The sequence below is a fragment of the Rhinoderma darwinii genome, chromosome 2, assembly GCF_050947455.1.
Source record: "Rhinoderma darwinii isolate aRhiDar2 chromosome 2, aRhiDar2.hap1, whole genome shotgun sequence".
In the NCBI taxonomy this organism is placed as follows: Eukaryota; Metazoa; Chordata; class Amphibia; order Anura; family Rhinodermatidae; genus Rhinoderma; species Rhinoderma darwinii.
This window is the reverse complement of record NC_134688.1, coordinates 75,899,974-75,912,117: the sequence shown is the minus strand read 5'-3', so window position 1 is coordinate 75,912,117 and position 12,144 is coordinate 75,899,974. Positions and strand designations below refer to the sequence as shown.

The 12,144-nt window shown below is 46.1% G+C and overlaps 1 long non-coding RNA gene across 1 annotated transcript in view; it reads left to right on the top strand.

Annotated features, from left to right (window-relative positions):
• The window catches only part of LOC142740634 (uncharacterized), a 94,832-nt gene extending 87,306 nt beyond the window's left edge, over nt 1–7,526 (top strand). Inside the window, exon 3 of the long non-coding RNA XR_012880826.1 lies at nt 7,441–7,526. This is a non-coding gene — a long non-coding RNA (uncharacterized LOC142740634). The remainder of the gene's footprint in view (nt 1–7,440) is intronic.
• The last annotated feature ends 4,618 nt before the right edge of the window (nt 7,527–12,144 follow it).

Sequence of the window (12,144 nt, the reverse complement as noted above, 5' to 3'; positions counted from 1 at the left end):
AGGTAACGCCATACAGCCCCCCTGTAGGTAACGCTATACAGCCCCCCCTGTAGGTAACGCTATACAGCCCCCCCCTGTCGGTAACGCCATACAGCCCCCGCTGTAGGTAACGCCATGCAGCCCCAACCCCCCAAAAACATCCGACCTACAGTGTGTCCTACAAAATCCTGTGGATAGGGGATACATGTGTGATCGCTGGCAGCGATAGGGAGAACGGGGGACCGAAAGTCCCCCGAAGTTCTCCATGACTAACCTCTGACTTTCGGAGTCTGCGCAGCTCAATAAAAATGAAAGGAGTGCTGGTCACGCATGCGCACAGGCGCGACCGGCGCTCCGTTCATTTCTACGGAGCTGCCGGCACAGACCCCGGAAGTACAAGGTTTGCGATGGAGAACTTCAGGGGACTTTCGGTCCCCCGTTCTCCCTATCGCTGCCAGCGATCACGCATGTATCCCCTATCCTGTGGATAGGGAATACATGTCTTTTGTTTAACGGCAGGGCGGGGAGATACCTCCCTGCTCTGCCGTAGTGTTCAGTGGCGTCGCGTTGTAGCAGCCATAGCGGCTGCTAGCGGAGCCTCTGGCCATGGTGGGGGCCCGTGCCGTCGGGTGGCACGGGCCCCCTCATGCCACGGGCCCCGTAGCAGCCGCTACGGCTGCTACGGCGGTAGTTATGTCACTGAGTCCCAGGCAGAGCACTAGAAACAGCTCTGCTCCAGGACTCCGTCTCTGGGAAAGCCCCTAACATCACTGTCCATATATGGACAGTGTTGTCAGGAGCAGAGCAGTGTCCCAGGCAGTGGCATAGCTATAGGAGTTGCAACGGTCACAACTGCGACCGGGCCCCTAAGCCTGGGAGGCCCACAGGACGTCCATTGCCACACAGCGCTGACTGCGTTGGTCCCGCTTCCAACTGAATCTGCATCCGCAGGACGCACATTCAGGTAGGTTCAAGCATTTACTGTTCCGCAAGCGGCTCGGCGCAGGCAGGCGCAATGTAGTGACGTCATAGTGCCTGTCTGCGCCGAGTCACTCACAGCACAGTACAGAGAAGGAGAAGGATCCTCCACCTGTCGTGGGAATGGGGATAGGTAAGTAATTATGTTATTATTTTTCTATTAGGTTCATAAATATGGGGGCATTATACTGGGTATAGGAGCTCATATGGTAGCTGCTGAGGGGCCATTATACTGTATGGGGGGTATTATACTGTATGGGACAGCTATGTGGGGCATTATACTGTATGTGGGGCAGTATGCTGTAGGGAAGCTATGGAGGGAATTATACTGTATGGGGCATTATTCTGTATGGGGCAGCACTGGGGGCAATATACTGTATGGGGCATTATACTGTATGGGGCAGCTATGGGGGGCATTATATTGTATGGGACATTAAAGTGTATGGGGCAGCTATGGGGGGCATTATACTGTATGGGGCATTATACTGTATGTGGCAGCTATGGGTGGCAATATACTGTGGGGGCAGCTATAGGGGCATTATACTGTGGGGGCAGCTATAGGGGGCATTATACTGTGGGGGCAGCTATGGGGGCATTATACTGTGCTGGTCAGATATGGAGGGGGCATTATACTGTGGGGGCAGCTATGGGGCATTATACTGTATGGGGCATTATACTGTATGTGGCAGCTATGGGTGGCAATATACTGTGGGGGCAGCTATAGGGGCATTATACTGTCGGGGCAGCTATAGGGGGCATTATACTGTGGGGGCAGCTATGGGGGGATTATACTGTGGTGGTCAGCTATGGGGGGGCAGCTATGGGGAGCATTATACTGTGGTGGTCAGCTATGGGGGCATTATACTGCGTGGGGGCAGCTATAGGGGGCATTATACTGTGGGGGAAAGCTATGGGGGCATTATACTGTGGGGGTCAGCTATGGGGGGCATTATACAGTGTGGGGGCAGCTATGGGGAGCATTATAATGTGGTGGTCAGCTATGGGGGCATTTTACTGTGTGGGGGGCAGCTACGGGGGCCATTATACTGTGTGGGGGGCATCTATGGGGGGCATTATACTGTTTGGTGGCATTATACTGTGGGGCCAGCTATTGTGGGCATTATACTGTGGGGGCATTCATTGTGTCTATCGGGCAATGTAGCTGGGCACTAATGTAGTCTGGTTGTGCTGGGGAGGGATAGGGGGGCCCAAGCTGAGTTCTTGCACCAGGGCCCATGAGCCTTTAGCTACGCCCCTGGTCTCAGGCAGAGTGCTAGTAGTGCTCTGCCTGGGACTATGGCTCTGACAAAACTGTCCATATATGGACAGTGACATCAGGGGCTTCTCCTGAAGTGGAATCCTCAGCCATAGCGTCAGCAATGCTCTGGCTGGGGATTCCACTCCAAGAGGGAACCTCAAAGGCACTACCTACAGGGAGGGGGGCTGAGTGGCATTACCAGGGAGGGGTGCTGTGTGGTACTACCAGGGGGGGGCTGTATGGCACTACCAGTGAGGGTGGCTGTGTGGCACTACCAAGTAGGGGGGCTGTGTGGCACTACTTGGGGGGGCCGTTTGGTACTATCTGGGAGGAGGGGGCTGTGTGGCACTTCCTGGGAGGGGGGCTGTGTAGCACTACTGGGAGGGGGCTGTGTGGCACTACCTGGGAGGGGGCTGTGTGGCACTGTCTACAGAGGGCACTAAATATATGGGGGTTCAAACTGCGGGCCTAACTTCTATATGGGGCATAAACAGGGCCTACCATCTATATTGGCAAGACAATAGACACAGAGGTAGCACTTCCAAAAGATAGCAGCTTTAATCCCCCGTGTGATGTTTCAGTCCAACAGGACCTTTCTCAAGCATCCTTTCTCTTTAGCGTCTGCAACGCTCTGGCTGGCGATTCCACTCCTACAAGGAGCCCCAATGGAGGGGGGGTGGCACCATCTATAGGGGGTGTGTGTGTGTGTGTGTGGCATCTCCAGAGGGCACTGTGGCATTATATACAGAGGGCATTGTGGCACTATGTACAGGGGGCACTGTGGCATTATCTAGGGGGAGTGGCATTATATAGGGGGGTTTGGCACTATCTACATAGGGTAGTGCGGCACTATCTACAGAGGACACTGTGGCACTATCTACAGAGGGCACTGTGGCCAGGGGCGGATTAAGAGTACCATGGGCCCCGGGCACTTTTTCAAGTCTGGGCCCCCCTCCACCCGAACTCTGAAGACAGAACTTTGAAGACGCTGTACCGTATATATTTGCAGATTTCCGTTTAGGCGGCCACAGATCTGGCATGGTTTTGAATTAGCTGTAAAAGCAGAATGAGCCACAGAGAAGAGAGAAAGAATATTTTGAGACACTAAAGTGGTCAAACGTTTTATGACTTTTTTATTTTTGCGTCAATGGAGTGGTGTGTGAAGGATTATTTTTTTGCGGGAGGAGTTGTAGTTTTTATTGGCACAATTTAAGGTACCATATAATGGGTGAATTGGAAAAAACTGAGATTCCTCCATGGTTTTTTGGGTTTAGTTTTTACTGTATATATTTACCTTCTCAGACCCAGAACCAAGCTCAGTACATACAGTGAAGGAAATAAGTATTTGATCCCTTGCTGATTTTGTAAGTTTGCCCACTGTCAAAGACATGAACAGTCGAGAATTTTTAGGCTAGGTTAATTTTACCAGTGAGAGATAGATTATATTTAAAAAAAAAACTGAAAATCACATTGTCAAAATTATATATATTTATTTGCATTTTGCCCAGAGAAATAAGTATTTGATCCCTTTGGCAAACAAGACTTAATACTTGATGGCAAAACCCTTGTTGGCAAGCACAGCAGTCAGACATTTTTTGTAGTTGATGATGAGGTTTGCACACATGTTAGATGGAATTTTGGCCCACTCCTCTTTGCAGATCATCTGTAAATCATTAAGATTTCGAGGCTGTCGCTTGGCAACTCGGATCTTCAGCTCCCTCCATAAGTTTTCGATGGGATTAAGGTCTGGAGACTGGCTAGGCCACTCCATGACCTTAATGTGCTTCTTTTTGAGCCACTCCTTTGTTGCCTTGGCTGTATGTTTCGGGTCATTGTCGTGCTGGAAGACCCAGCCACGAGCCATTTTTAATGTCCTGGTGGAGGGAAGGAGGTTGTCACTCAGGATTTGACGGTACATGGCTCCATCCATTCTCCCATTCTCCCATTGATGCGGTGAAGTAGTCCTGTGCCCTTAGCAGAATTCTAGACTGTTCATGTCTTTGACAGTGGGCAAACTTACAAAATCAGCAAGGGATCAAATACTTATTTCCTTCACTGTAAATACATCCCCAGAACCAAGCTCAGTACATATATACCACACCAGAACCAAGCTCAGTACATATATATACCACACCAGAACAAAGCTCAGTACATATATACAGCCCCAGAACCAAGCTCAGTACAAATATACAGACCCAGAACCAAGCTCAGTACATATATGCAGCAACAGAACCAAGCTCAGTACATATATATAGCACCAGAACAGATACAGTTCAGTACAGAGATCATTTGCAAATTCAGTTTAACCCCTGCTGTATAAATTTGTACGACATAAAACAACAGCTCCCAGTATAGCCTGAACAATGGTTAGGTTATGCTGGGAGTTGCTATTTAACAAAAAAAATGCTACCATCCGTCATCCCACTGCAGATCATACAGTGACTACAGTACTGATCAGTCACAGGGAGAATAAACATTTACATTGAGTGACTCACAGGTGATGTCTCAGATTCTTTTTCATTTTTTTTCTCTTTTTTTCTCCATCCGGTCCAGACTTCTTCCGGGCACGGCCCATTTCTGCAGTTTGCAGCTCAGATTTCTTCAGCTCCTCACTTTTCCAACATTTCAGCATCTATAAATGAAGATTAAATTTCTCATGATGCCACACTCTATGCTTCTAAATATAATAGTATCATAAACTGTGCCCCTGAATATAATAGTACTATACAATGTACTCCTGAATAAAATAGTAATATACACTGCACCCTGAATATAATAGTACTATACACTGTGCCCTGAATATAATGGTATTATAATGGAATATAATGGTATTATACACTGTACTCCTGAATATAATAGTATTATACACTGTACTCCTGAATATAATAGTACTATACACTGCGCCCTTGAATATAATAGTACTATACACTGTACTCTTGTATATAATAGTACTATAGACTGTACTCCTGAATATAATAGTATTATATACTGTGCTCTTGAATATAATAGTACTACACACTGTACTCCTGAATATAATAGTATTATATACTGTGCTCTTGAATATAATAGTACTATACACTGTACTTCTGAATATAATAGTATTATACACTGTGCCCCTGAATATAATAGTACAATACACTGTGCCCTGAATGTAATAGTACTATACACTGTGCCCTGAATATAATAGTATTAGACACTGTACTCCTGAATATAATAGTATTATACACTGTACTACTGAATATAATAGTATTATACACTGTACTCCTGAATATAATACACAACCTACAGAGTGCGGGGTACAATTAGCACAACACATGTATGATAGAAAAATGCAAATTTTATTAGAAATAACAACAATAAAAGATGAGTCATGCAAAGCATGAATAAAACGTCTGTCAAAGCAGAGAATATATACAAGCAATTAATCAAGAAAGAGGGCATGAACAATGTAGCAATATACACATAAAGTATCAATCTATCTGAAAAACCATGTAAGACCCGAGTGAGATGTAGCACTGTATAAAAATACAAGTGTAATGCTCTGGTGACAATGAAATGCAATCATGAATGCCTTGAAAGGCCTAAACAAAGATGCACACTGAGGATTGAAAGGAACATACCCATGTTAAACACTCTGCAGAGAGAGAACGTCAGACCCGACGCGCGTTTCGGCGGAATGCCTTCGTCCGGGGGTGGCGTCTCTCCAGCGGAGGCCTCCATTTTAAAGTTCGTCCGTCCAATCACGTCAATTTAAAAATAATCGATCATTACAGTGGGCTTGCCTGTTCTGGCGTCATGCGCCAGGTGTAAAGATGGCTGGCGGCGTACTTCCGGCCATGCGTCATCGAGATGGACGTGGGTCAGCAACTTCAAGGGGCTGCATGCGCACCTTCGTATGCCAACCTGTTCCTGGGGCTGTGGGAGAGAGATCTGTTTCAGGGTGGCCAGGATGTCTCGATGGACCAGATAATTTTTTGGGCCTGGTACATTGATGACATCCTGCTCATCTGGAAGGGCACATCGGCGCCAATCGAGATCTTTATGCATAATTTGAATAAAAAAAATCTAAATATCAAATTGACATACCATCATGACAAATACCAAGCCGAATTCCTGGATGTTAAGTTATCCAGGGATTCAAACGGCTTTCTTCAGACCGATGTGTTTAGAAAAACCACAGCAGATAACTCATTTCTCCAAGCTTCTTCCTCTCACCCTATACAGACCATACGAGCAGTCCCAACAGGTAAATTCTTGAGGATTAGGAGGATTTGCTCTTCAACGGAGGTATTTGAAAAGCAAGCATATGACCTCACAAATCATTTTCTTGCCCGTGGATACAGTAAAAGGTCTATAAAAAAAAGCGTACCATCGTGCCAAGAATACTTCAAGGGAAAATCTTTTATTCCCTAAACCAAAAAATAAATCTGAAGTGCAGGTAAGATACACAACTGAGTACCATTCACGGTGGTTTTAGATGAAAGAAATAATGAGACAGTTTTGGCCTATCTTACTTACAGATCCCACTATTGAAAAATACATCACTAAATACCCAAGTGTCTCTACTCGACATTCAAGAAATCTTAAAGACCATCTTGTTAGGAGTCACTATCATTGTAATAGCCAGAAGTTTCCCTTTGGCACTAAGGGCCCTGAGTGGGGCTGCAAGGCATGTGGATGCTGCATCGTATGTGCCAAAATTGAGAGGGCAATGTCATTTACTGATTCAGCGGGTAAGCTTACCTTTAGTATCACACATTCCATCACTTGCTCAACCAAAGCAGTAGTTTACTATGCTACGTGTCCTTGCCCCAAAATATATGTTGGCCTCACCACTAGAGAGCTCAAAGTCTTGGTCAGAGAGCATGTTCGAGATATTTTGGGAGCAACAGAGATAGAAACCCTAGAAACTTTAAAACCCGTAGCAAGACACTTTAAGTTCCATCATTCATGTCACCCAATGAAATTAAAAGTAAGGGGTATTGACTGTATTGAACCCAACATCCGAAAGGGTGAAATTTCTAAAAACTTGGCACAATGTGAATCCAAGTGTATTTGGACTCTGGGGACGATGCGTCCTCTTGGATTAAATGAAAATTTAAATTTTGCTCCATTCCTTTGATCATTGACCTCCAGTGGGACATTTTATGTATGTTTTATGTATTTTTAAATTTACGATGTAGAGTGATGTCAATTGTTTCTAATGGCCTCCTTTTTCACCATAGATTATGCTGGTTTCACCAAATCTGGAGAGAAAAGAATTGTGAATGCTGCGATGGAAATAATTGATAAATTTAATGAAGAACAATATATTAGCGATGATTTTTCATTTTGTTATTCATCATTTATTATTTTATTTCATTTGGTGTTATTTTACATTTTTCATTTTCATTATCATTTTTTTTTTCTTTATTTTTTACTTTTGTGTTATATCTATGCAGTATTTTTCCCTTATTTGTTTCTTATTTACATGAATATTTTCAGTAACTAACAAAAACATGTTAAATAAATAAGGGTATATGTAAAGGATCTGCCAGACACAGCTTCTGTGTCACCGCCCGTGGTTAATCAGTCTGCATCTGCTCCTAGGTCTGATAGAGTGACTCGATCTGCTACCACTCAGGCTTTTAAGCTGAGGAGTGGGAGAACCAGGACAGCCAGGCCAGGCAGTTCTAGCTCCTGCCCTCGGTCTATGTATATCTTCATTTGCTTCTTGTCTTTGCCTGTGATTCTCTCTTGTTTCCTGGCTCTGCTGTTCCAGCTATTACTATTGACCTCTGCTTCATATTGACCCTGGCTTTACTGACTGCGCTCCTGCTCTGCGTTTGGTACCTCGTACACTCCTGGTTTGACTCAGCTCGTTCACTACTCTTGTTGCTCACGGTGTTGCCGTGGGCAACTGCCCCATTCCCCTTAGCTTCTGTGTACCCTTGTCTGTTTGTCGTGCACATATTGAGCGTAGGGACCGTCGCCCAGTGGTACGCCGTCGCCTAGGACGGGTCATGCAAGTAGGCAGGGACTGAGTGGCGGGTAGATTAGGGCTCACCTGTCTGTCTCCCTACCCCGTCATTACAGTATATATATGTTTGGCATTTATATTTTTGCACATTTTAACATTTAACGCTACACTATTTCAATTGCATGTATAGATTCAGCTTTTCATGTCATTTCTATAATAATCACTCATTATTTCACCGACTGTATATTCATATTTATTTTTGAAATTACACATATACACTTTTTATATGTATATTTTTACTCATACACATATCTTTTTCATACACTGATTTTTTTATTTCACCAGAATTTTTGCATATTTTACACACTACATAATATATTATTTGATCTACTTTGTATGTTTGTCAATATCACTTCTAGTTTGGCTTGATTTTCTTTTCTTCGCAACTTTTTTATCACAGATCACTATATTTAATTATTTTTGTGCCAGCATATGATAATTGTAGCGATTGTATCACTGCTTTAAATGGACATTCCATCTCCTTCTCAATTCTTTACTACCTCTCCGGTTTAGCTATCCAATCAGGCATTTATCCACATATACATGTACTAACCGTATATGTTAATGTGTGCTGTGCCGTGCGCTTACGTCAGGGGGAGTGGCTGAGCTATCTTGCGGTCCGTGCGTCTGTGCCATGGTGGGCGTGGGTTTGTGGCATCAGACGTCGCTGACCCACGTCCATCTCGATGACGCGTGGCCGGAAGTACGCCGTCGGCCATCTTTACACCTGGAGCATGTCGCCAGAACAGGCAAGCCCACTGTAATGTTCAATTATTTTTATATTTACCTGATTGGAAGGACGAACTTTAAAATGGTAGCCTCCGCTGTAGAAACGCCACCCCCGGACTAAGGCATTCCGCCGAAACGCGCGTCGGGTCTGACGTTCTCTCTCTGCAGAGTGTTTAACATGGGTATGTTCCTTTCAATCCTCAGTGTGCAGCTCTGTTTAGGCCTTTCAAGGCATTCATGATTGCATTCCATTGTCACTTGAGCATTACACTTGTATTTTTATACAGTGCTTCATCTCACTGGGGTCTTACACGGTCTTTCAGATAGATTGATACTTTATGTGTATATTGCTGCATTGTTCATGCCCTATTTCTTGCTTAAATGCTTGTATATGTTCTGTGCATTGACAGACGTTTTATAGATGCTTTGCATGACTCATCTTTTATTGTTGTTATTTCTAATAAAATTTGCATTTTTCTATCATACATGTGTTGTGCTAATTGTACCCCGCACTCTGTAGGTTGTGTACTAAGTATTGTGGGTCAATAATTTGATTATGGTCTTGTCTCCATATGGTTTATAGTCTACACTTCACATGTGTACACTGGCAAGATCGCTTCCTGAATGTACCAATAGGTTTTCCTGAATATAATAGTATTATACACTGTGCCCCTGAATATAATAGTACTATTGTAATGACGGGGTAGGGAGACAGACAGGTGAGCCCTAATCTACCTACCACTCAGTCCTAGGCGACGGCGTACAACTGGGCGACGGTCCCTACGCTCAATATGTGTACGACAGACAAACAGACAAGGGTACACAGAAGCTAAGGGAAATGGGGCAGTTGCCCACGGCAAGACCGTTAGCAACAAGAGTAGTGAACGAGCCGAGTCAAACCAGGAGTGTGCGAGGTACCAAACGCAGAGCAGGAGCGTAGTAGTAGTAAAGCCAGGGTCAAAATGAAGTAAGGTCAATAATGATAGCAGGAGCAGCAGAGCCAGGAGACAGGAAAGAATCACAGGCAGAGACAAGCAGGAAATGAAGGTATAAATAGACCGAGGGCGGGAGCTAGAACCGTCTGGCCAGGCTGTGATAGGTTCTCCCACTCCTGAGCCTACCAGCCTGAGTGGTAGCAGATCGAGTCACTCTATCAGACTTGGGAGCAGGTGCAGACTGAATAACCACGGGCGTCAACACAGAAGCTGTGTCTGGCAGATCCTTTACAGTACCCCCCCCCCTTTTATGAGGGGTCACTGGACCCTTTTTAGGTGGACCTGACTTATTGGGGAACCGAAGATGGAACCTCCTGAGCAATACCAGCCTGAGTGGTAGCAGATCGAGTCACTCTATCAGACTTAGGAGCAGGTGCAGACTGATTAATCACGGGTGTCGACACAGAAGCTGTGTCTGGCAGATCCTTTACAACTATACACTGTACCCTGAATATAATAGTACTATACACTGTGCCCTGAATATAATAGTACTATACACTGTACTCCTGAATATAATAGTACTATACACTGTGCCCTGAATATAATACTACCATACACTGCGCCCCTGAATATAATAGTATTATCAGTGGCAGATTATCATTAGGGCGGTTCGGGCAGCCGCCCGGGGCCCAAGTCTCCCGGGGGGCCCATGGCCGGCCGAACTGCACATGATCACACGGGCCCCCTCATGCCCGGTGGCGTCGCTAGCACCGGAGGGTGCCTCGCTGCTAGCGGCAGCCACATTCAGTGGCGTAACTATAGGGGTCGCAGCAGTCGCAATTCCTACCGGGCCCAGAAGCCAGGGGGGCCCGCGGCCCCCCGCACCACATCAATGAAAAGTTACTATAGTAGTTGGGGCCTATGTAATAAACTACACGGGCCCATGTTACTATAGTAACTGACAGAACTTACCCCTCCTCTTCCTGGAGCGCATCGGAGGTTCTGACGTCACAGCGCTGTGCGCAGCGCATAACATCGCGACACTTTAATTTCAGTGTCTTGCTGAAGCTGATGGGTCGGGGTCCGACACCCGGGACCCCCGCCAATCAGCTGTTTTAAAGGGGTTTCAGCTGCTCGTACGAGCACTACTTCCCCTTCATTCCGGTCACTTTCTCACACTGAATCGCCGACACGGACGTGTCAGTGATTCACAGTGTGAGCAAGTGAGGGAAATGAAGGGGAAGCAGCACTCGTACGAGCTCTGCAACCCCTACAAGACAGTTGACTGGCGGGTGTCCCGGGAGTCTTACCCCGAGCCATCAGCTATTCATGGCCTATACTGAGGATAGGCCATCAATGTTTAGGGACTGGACAACCTTTAAAGCCTACCGTATGTTAGGCTTAGGTACAGGGCCCCAGCTTATACTGCATAAGAATACTGTCTGCTGCACCCTGTATCTAAGCCTACCTTAGGCTTAGATACAGGGTCCAACAAACAGTATCACACATGCACATGGGCCCTGTATCTAAGGCCCTCTTCACATCACCGCTGCCCTTTCGTTGGAGGTTTCCGTCTGGTTAACCCCTCAACGGAAAGGCAAACGGAAACCTTAGCTTCCGTTTGCATCACCATTGATCTCAATGGTGATGGAAACTTTGTGTAAAGGATCTGCCAGGCACAGCTTCGGGGTTAACACCCATAGATAATCAGTCTGCACCTGCTTCTATGTCTGTGAGACTAACTCCATCTTCCACCACTCAGGGTGGCAGGCTTAGGAGTGGGAGAACCTATCACAGCCTGGCCAGACGGAGCTAGCTCCTGCCCTCTGTCTATTTATACCTGCCTTTCCTGTTCCTCCTTTGCTTGTGATTCTTCTCGTTTGGTTTCCTGGCCCTGCTGCAGCTTCTTGTACCATTGTCCTTGCTTCATATTGACCCCGGCTTGCTGACTACTCTCCTGCTCTGCGTTTGGTACCTCGTACACTCCTGGTTTGACTCGGTTTGTTCACTACTCTCCTGCACTGCGTTTGGCACCTCGTACTCTCCTGGTTTGACTCGGCTTGTACACTTCTCTTGTTGCTCACGGTGTTGCCGTGGGAAACTGCCCCTTTCTCCCCCTAGCTCTGTGTACCCTTGTCTGTTTGTCTGTCATGCACTTATTGAGCGTAGGGACCGTCGCCCAGTTGTACCCCGTCGCCTAGGGCGGGTCGTTGCAAGTAGGCAGGGACTGAGTGGCGGGTAGATTA